This window comes from Puma concolor, chromosome D2 (genome assembly GCF_028749965.1).
Source record: "Puma concolor isolate L17-30 chromosome D2, mPumCon1.1.hap2, whole genome shotgun sequence".
NCBI lineage: Eukaryota > Metazoa > Chordata > Mammalia > Carnivora > Felidae > Puma > Puma concolor.
Window position 1 is genome coordinate 15,814,990 of NC_141677.1, and position 8,097 is coordinate 15,823,086.

Here is an 8,097-nt window from a genome sequence, read left to right on the forward strand (position 1 = left end):
GATGATTTTGATACATGTGTAGATATTGCAAGATGATTACCACAATAATGTTAATTGCCATCTCTATCTTCTCATATAATTATCATTTTGCGTGTGTGGTGAGAGCATTTAAGACCTTGACAACTTTCAAGTACATAACACAGTATCCTTTTAAAAAAATTTTTTTAAATGTTTATTTATGAAACAGAGAGACAGAGTGCGAGCAGGGAGGGGCAGAGAGAGAGAGGGAGACACAGAATCTGAAGCACGGTCCAGGCTCCAAGCTGTCAGCACAGAGCCCAACAGTGGGCTCGGACCAAGAGATCATGACCTGAGCCGAAGTCGGCCGCCTAATGGACTGAGCCACCCACGTGACCCCCGTATTGTTAATTACAGTCACTATGTTAAATGTTAGATTCCCAGAATTTGTTTATCTTCTAGGTAGCAGTTTGTGCCTTTGGACCAACATCTCCCCACTCCCCCCCCACACCCCAAACCCCTGGCAGCCACCATTCTACTCTACATCTCTATGAGCTCGACTTTTCTAGATTTCCACTATATCTAGATCTAGATCTAAATATAAGCGAGATCGTACACTATTTGCCTTTCTCTTCCCAACTTATTTTACTTAGCGTAACGCCCTCAAGGTCCAACTGAATTGTTTCAAAAGGCAGGAGTGGGTCCTTCGAGGACGGGATGCTACATAGGATGCATTCTTTTGTGAGTTCTCAGCAGGGGCCCAAAGGAGCAAACTGACAAAGAAAGTTACCATTTTCCTGCAGCAGATGCAGGGAGGAAGGAATCCATTCTGTTAAAGCCTTGCTGAGTCACTGGGCAGCTGATATATTAGCAGCCATTAGCCAGCCCACAGTCATCAGAAAACAAGTACAATTGTGCAATCTTTACAGAAGAGACCTTACAAATTGGGGTTGGCAGCCGAACTGACAGATCCAGGACTGTTATTAAACGGATGAGAACCTTTTGCCTGCTGACTATTTTGGAGACTTGAACCCAGCAACAGGACTGTTTACACCCCCCCCCAAAAAAAAACATTTGGTCACCATGGACAGGTCACACAAGACTCCTTTAAATTAATCTGTTTGCTCCTCATATGAGATTATGTAGTCACACTCATTCACTAAGCGGATAGATGGTACTATTTAGTCCTGATTTCATCGGGCCTCTTTAAGGAGCGAACTGTCTACTCATAAGGCTATGTTAGTACATGGTGACTCTTCTGTGCGTTATGCCAAGACATGGGTGGCAATGGAAGACACGGGACTGGGAACTTAGCTGAGCACAAATGGCCTGGGAGGATGAGAACAGGACATCTTTCAGTTCAGGAGAAGAAAATGAGAAACCATAAAGCCAGCCGGGGAGATACAAGGTGTTCGTCAGTCGTTCGGGAATGTAAAGGATTTTTACATCTCCGTTCTTTGGACGCTGGTGGCCGCTTTATTGATGCTTACTTGTCATCGCATCTGCAGCCACTGGGCCTAGGTCAGGTTGTAGGTAAGGATTCCTGGAAGGGGGATGGGCTTTGCTGGCCATTAGTCAGTTAGATGTCTGGCTCATCCTACCTCTACTTTGGTTCCCCACTCCCTCAAGGTCGGGTTTTCCTGTCCGGTCACTATGTCCCTGAAACTCTAGCCTGGTACCTGTCTGGGCACCTGTCTAAACCCCAGCTCCTTCATGATGGAGTTTCCTGATGTCTACTTCAGTCTTCCCAAGTGAAGGTATTCTGCCAGCCCCTGGGTTTCTCTCCCATGAACTCCAGATCTCTCTGTCACTCTTGGCTGTATATTCACATTCTTGACCATCTGCTTGGAGCCTGGCATTGTTCTAGGCACTAGGAATACAGTGGTGAACTATAAACTATATGGCCAAGGTTCATGCTGGCATGGAGGTGAATTTACACACTATCTAGGGCAGGATGGTACAGTATGGGAGACAGAAAATAAACAAGCAAACAAATTTACGTGGGGTGATTTCAGATAGCGACAAGTGTTAGGAAACAAAGAAATGTACGATAGGACGATTCGAGAGAGAGTAACTGGGGTGGGGATATTGTGGTTCAGATCGGCGACAGGGGAGGTCAGATCGGGTACCACCAAGGAGGCCGTGGTCACAGTGAGACACTGTGGGAAGGAAGCCAGCTTTGGGAACACCCGAAGGGAGAGAGAGGAGCAAGGGTCCACAGGCAGGAATGAGCTTAAGTTGCTCTAGGAAGACGTGGGTGGAACGTAGGGACAGGAAGGTATTCAACAGGAATGTGATAGCAGGCGAGGTGAGAGGCAGAGCCTATGGTGTGGGACCTGGGTGGCCATGGTAAGGAGCCTGAATCCTGGTCTACATGCTGTGGTAGATCATGCCATGGAAGGATTTTCTGCAGGGAAGTGACAAGATTTGCTCTGCATTTTTAAAAGATCATTTGGTCTGCCTTAGAAGGTAGGGGTCATAGAAGGACATGAGTGTAGAGAGAACAGTTAGAAGCCTGTGTCTAATCTAAGTGAGAAATTCTGGTAGTGTGGCTTGGGTTAGATAGTACAGGGACATGGAGAGAAGCTAACACAGCAGAGATTTGTCTTGGAGGTAAAGCTAGCAGGTTGTGCCAACGGATTGGATGTGAGTGTAAGGGAGGGAATGTAATTAAGGATGATGCCCAGATTTTTCTCGAGTGTCTGGGTGCCTGATGGTACCTTTTACTGAGTTACATCTGTGGGGGAGAGAAATGCCAAGGGCAGTTTCTGGGGCCATGCTCTTTGGTCATCCTTCTTAGACAGCCAAGTGAGGTGATGTATCAGGTCAGCAGTTCAGTGGAGAAGATAGGAATGGAAATGTCTAAGTACATGGATTGTTCGGGATGGGTAATTCCTATAACCATTCATTCATTCATTCTCCCTTCATTCATTCATTCATTCATTCATTCATTCAACAGTCCCTATTCTAGGCACTGGGGTTATAGCAGTGAACAAAACGGAAGTCCGTGCCCTCTAGGTGCTAATGTTCTAGCAGGAAAAGAAGGATAACAAACAAATACATGATTACAATATGTGTCAGGAAAAAGAGCAGGAACGACAGAGACAGGGATGGGGGTTGGGGGTAGGGGAGCAAATGTGGCCTCAGTGGTTGGGGAAGTCAGCCTTGAAAGGCAAAGTTCTGAAAGCAAGAGTGACTCGGGGAACGGCTCACAGAGGAGCGTGCCTGGGTAAGTCAAGGAACAGGGACGAAAATCAAAGATAAAAGCCACTGCTTTGGTCCTCACGGAGCTGACAGTCAGCTAGGCTCACAGACAAGAGGACAGACAATTTCCGAAGGAAAATAAAACCAGTCTGGCTTTTCCTTATAGTCTGTGGCCTTCAGAAGCTCCCTGAACACTTTTAAATTAGAAGCGATAACAGAAAGAAGCATGTCTGTGCTGTGAAAAGGAATAGTATTTGTACATAAATGCCTTCTATCTCTTCTATTATTGCTGCAACTTAGTTTAAAGGTTTGTGACCTCATCTTCGCACCTGCAGAAGTGTGTCGCAGTTCCCGTGCCTCCACGCTTCTGTGAGATGAAGTGAAGATATTTGCTGGGGGTGGGGGGGAAGGGGTCTGCACATGGGCAGGTAGGGGAGAGGCAGCAGCAGAGGTGGCTGTCCAAGAAAGGGTGAGTGTTCATCAGATGGCATCCAACTGTCCACCTGAGCTGGCTCAGAACTCTAAACTCAGGGACTTGAGGAGTATAAGTTGGCATGGGGAGAGGGTGGGCAAGGAAGGGGGCGTGGGTAGGCACAGGGAGGGAGGGGTTTGCTGGGGGGGGTGGGCATAGGAAGGAAGGGTCTGGATGAGGGAAGGGGTGTGGATGGGCACAGGGAGGGAGGGGCTGGGTGAGGGAGGGAACAGGTGAGGGTGGATGTGAGTCCTCTCAGCCCCAACCCTCCTGATGGGACTTGGGCTAACCAAAGCCTTCACTTCCATCACCGCTGTCAGCCTAGGGTCAAGGTGTAGCTCGTGACCATCAGCAAACTGAGCAACCCAATGGCTCTTGTACCCTGGCTAGACCCACTCCCTAGCCCGTGATGGGACTCTTGCCCCACAGGCTGCTTGCCAACTCCACCTCTGGGTGTGAGGAGTGGGTCCTAAAGCCCCCACCTTTGGGTGTACCAGGAGCTCCCCTGCAGAAGGGCGGTCTGCGTTCACTGACGTGTAGCTGTGGACGGACCAATTCCTCCAGCGAAGAAGCGAACAATGAAACAGAATTTTTACGTCTTTTTGGCCTGGGCTTGAGCACTGTCTGTCCCCCATTCCCGAGGACGTGGCTGGGATGCCTGCCCTGGTCACCAAGCAGGGCTCAGGGAGACGCAGGGCTTAGGGCACCAGCCCCCCTTTGCTAGCCCGGGGCTATGGACTCATGGTTGCTTCAACTTGCTGCTTCCGCGGGCAGTCCCCGCTGGGGACTGGGTGACAACAAAGACCTGGGGCCAGCCAGCCAGCCTGGGTTTGATCCTGGCCCTGTCCCTGTCAGCCACGCGACCTTGGACCAGTCATCTTCTTTAAGGGTTTGTTTCTTCATCTGTAAAACTGGAGAGAAGAATAACGCCATCCGTGTCCTCGTAAGGCATCAGTGAGCTACTACATCTGCAATTATTAGACCTGTACTTGTCATGCATTAGATGCTCGAAATGAAGTGTTGTAATTAATGGCCAGTTATTAATGGCCTTTTGTAGTGCAGATGTCTGCCCCAGCTGTGTTTAATGAGCCCCCTAATTTTTTTCAAATGCTAATAATACATTTTTATTTAACCTACTATGTCCAAAATATTATAGTGTAACATGATATTTTTAGTGGGCTAACACATACATAAAATTTACCCTGTTAACTATTACAGCAATGGCATCGAGTACATCCCCGGTGTTGTGCAACCAACACAACTCTCCAGCCCGTAGACTGTTCTTCATCTTCCCCCACTGGAAAAAAGCTTCTGGAGTCGTCCTGTCATCCTTACGCACGGGCCATGCTAACTTTCTCTGTACCGTTTTCAAAGGACGTGCTGCCCGAGGGAGTGCCACAGCGTGACATTTTCAAGGGATTCGCTGGTGGTCTGAAAGTGACCAACGTGTGTGCAGGTAGCAATCTTACGAACTAAGGTTAATAAAGGAAACCTAACACCACTTTCTCACACCAAAAAAAATCTTCTTCAGAGACTCCGCATCCAGCGGCGTGAACCTTGCACGCACAGCTTCCCGAGACAACTCAAGCTGGAACATTTTCATTTTTACCGGCCCCGTATAAGCTGGCCTATCACCCACGTGCCTTCTCATAGAGTATATTCCTGATTGATTGGAGGCACCGCATCAATAGATTCTTCCCAAACATATTCTTTCTGCAGATCCAAGACCTGAGTCCTCTGTAGAGGCATTTTTAACTGTCTATTATGGACATGGTCATTCAATTCCAGATCAGAGTTAAACAAGGCTACACTTGTTTTCAATTCTTTCTGGGCCACATGACTATTTTAAATTTGGCTCAGGATAGAAAAAGATGCCTGAGACAGGATTTGGGGATCAAGTCCCACCCAGGGCTCGCCTCTGGGTGCATAACCCCACCTCCCTCGAAGCTGGCTGTGGCCGTGTGACTTGCTGTGGCTGAAGGCATATGAGCAGAAGTGACCTTGCCCCAGTCAACTCTGAAACTCTGTGTGACGCTGGTGGTCATGAAATGATGGAGCCCCCATCAGCCTGGGTCCCTTAGCAATTACGAAGAGCAGAAGCCCCTGCTGTTCGGTGCTGGACATGTAGTAGAAGTAGAAATCGACTTCTGTGGCTTTAAACCCCTGAGATCTGGGGATTAGTCATTAGAGCAGCCTGCACAATCCTAGCCTGACTAATATAGGTTCTAAGTAAGAAACATGAAAAATTTGCTGAATCACCAAAGGCTTTCTTCCCTTCCTCCCGTAGCTCCAAACTTCCCCCCTAATCGCACCACCACCAACTAAAAAAACGTCTGGAAAAAAAACGTGTTGGGCACAGTTCTAATGTGACTAGTTCTTTTGTTTCCCTGCTCAGATTTAGTGATAGAATGAGCCTGTAAAGCTGACTATTTTGAACTTATGATTCTTCAAGGTACCAAAGTTCTTAGCGGGTGGCAGTGTCTGAAAACCTGTCTCTGGATCTTGTTCAAGCCATTCCCATGTCATTCTCACTTGACAGAGGTATTCTGAGGCTGAAGAATGATTTGCTTCATTTTCGGTGGGGGGGGGGGGGAGTGTTTAGAGGAAGCCCAGTCTCCTTTCTCATTTGAAACTGCAAGCTAGACACTTTCCAAAGGTGAAGCTGTGAACAGAGGGAGGGCTTTGGGGGATTCCATCCACTCAGAAAAGAGGGAAGGAGAACCTTTGGGAAACCGGAAAAGGACACACAAAATAGTTTGCGTTCAGCACTCGGAGGTCCACGGCACTCACGCATGCAAGGCTTCTCCTTTGCACGCCTGGCTTTCTGCTCTCCAAAGTGCTCTTGTGCCATAAGGAACAGGAGCTCTGTCTCTTCGTGTCCCAGCTTGGAGAGCCAGGACCTAACTGCAAATAATGTAGCACGTGTGCAAGACTCTTAGAAGCTTCATGTGAGCCCCAGGCTTCCTTAGCTGAGTTTCCAGAAGAAGGAGCTTGGGACCCAGCTAGGCGGCACTGGACTTAGTCCAAAGTTGATGGCGCAAGGCTGGGGGGCGGGGGCAGGGGAGGGGGGAAAGAGGGGGGGGAGAGGGGAAAGGGGGTGGGGGGTAGGGGAGGAAGCAGTTTGCTTTTCTCCTCTCATTCTGCAAGACGGGACCACAGCTTCCCTTATCCTTTATGAGGAGATAAGAAGAGAAGAGAAGGAGATGAGAAGACTGGAATCTACATCAGTTCACAAATTCATCGTCCAGCGTACGAAGAGAAGCCATGCATGGGAAGCACTTCTGTTCTCGGGAACCTCCATGGATCTGTGATCATGAGCACAACACAGGAGGGCAAGAGCTCCCTCGCGTGAAAAACAGTTGCAGCCAAAAGCCGTCCTGGCTTGGCTGAGAATCCTATTACAAGCCCAAGACCCTACCCTATCGTGTAAGCAGACTAAACATTTACTCGTGCATTCGACCAACACTTCAGCACCCACTTGTGTGTGCCAAGCTGAGAATAAGGTACTGAACAAGAGACATTTTCTGCCTTCAAGAAATTCAGTCTCGTGGAAGATAAATGCAGGCAAATAGAAAATTGCAAGATAGCGAGGTTAAAAGCAAATGATGGGCCGTCAAAGAAAGGACAGCAATTCTGAGTCACAGGAAATGACACAACTCTTCTGTTGTATAATTTTTTTTTTAATTTTTTTTCAATGTTTTATTTTATTTTTGGGACAGAGGGAGACAGAGCATGAACGGGGGAGGGGCAGAGAGAGAGGGAGACACAGAATCGGAAACAGGCTCCAGGCTCCGAGCCATCAGCCCAGAGCCTGACGCGGGGCTCGAACTCACGGACCGCGAGATCGTGACCTGGCTGAAGTCGGACGCTTAACCGACTGCGCCACCCAGGCGCCCCTTCTGTTGTATAATTTAAAGAATTCTGAGCATGTTCATAGAATCCACGAGGTTAAATGATACCCTTTCACAAATATGACGTACAGGCCTCTACGTTTCATGGATTATTACTTATGCATTCATTAAGATATTCATGAAAACAATGAAATGGTGTTTTAAGAGCAGATGCCGGAATGGGTTTTCGGGGTTCAGAGTTGTGGTCTGTTTTATGCCAGTGACATCAACTCCCTGTTAGTCAACACTATTCAACAATCCGCCCAAGGCAGGCGGCTTCAATCAGGGTTCTGGAACAACGTGCTGTGGGCTTGTGTGGGGATTAGTGCAAGTGGAACCTTAATTTGGGGAGGGTGATTGCCAAGCGGGACTGGCCACGCACCCCAAACCACCTTGGATGGTCATATCTTTGAGTCTACATTTGCCTTTTGGGAGCCAGGTGAGTGCTGGCTGGACAAAAGAACTCCCCTCCCCACCTAAGGGTGCTGTAAGCAAAGCTCTGTCCAGGCGTCCTGACCCCTCGATTCGTTCTCCAAAATGTCTGCAGTGAGAGCCAGTGTTTCCCCAACCTTC

The 8,097-nt window shown here is 48.4% G+C and overlaps 1 pseudogene; it reads right to left on the reverse strand.

Annotated features, from left to right (window-relative positions):
- Positions 1-4,935: 4,935 nt before the first annotated feature.
- LOC112851595 (U6 spliceosomal RNA) lies at positions 4,936-5,036 on the reverse strand (annotated as a pseudogene).
- Positions 5,037-8,097: the final 3,061 nt, after the last annotated feature.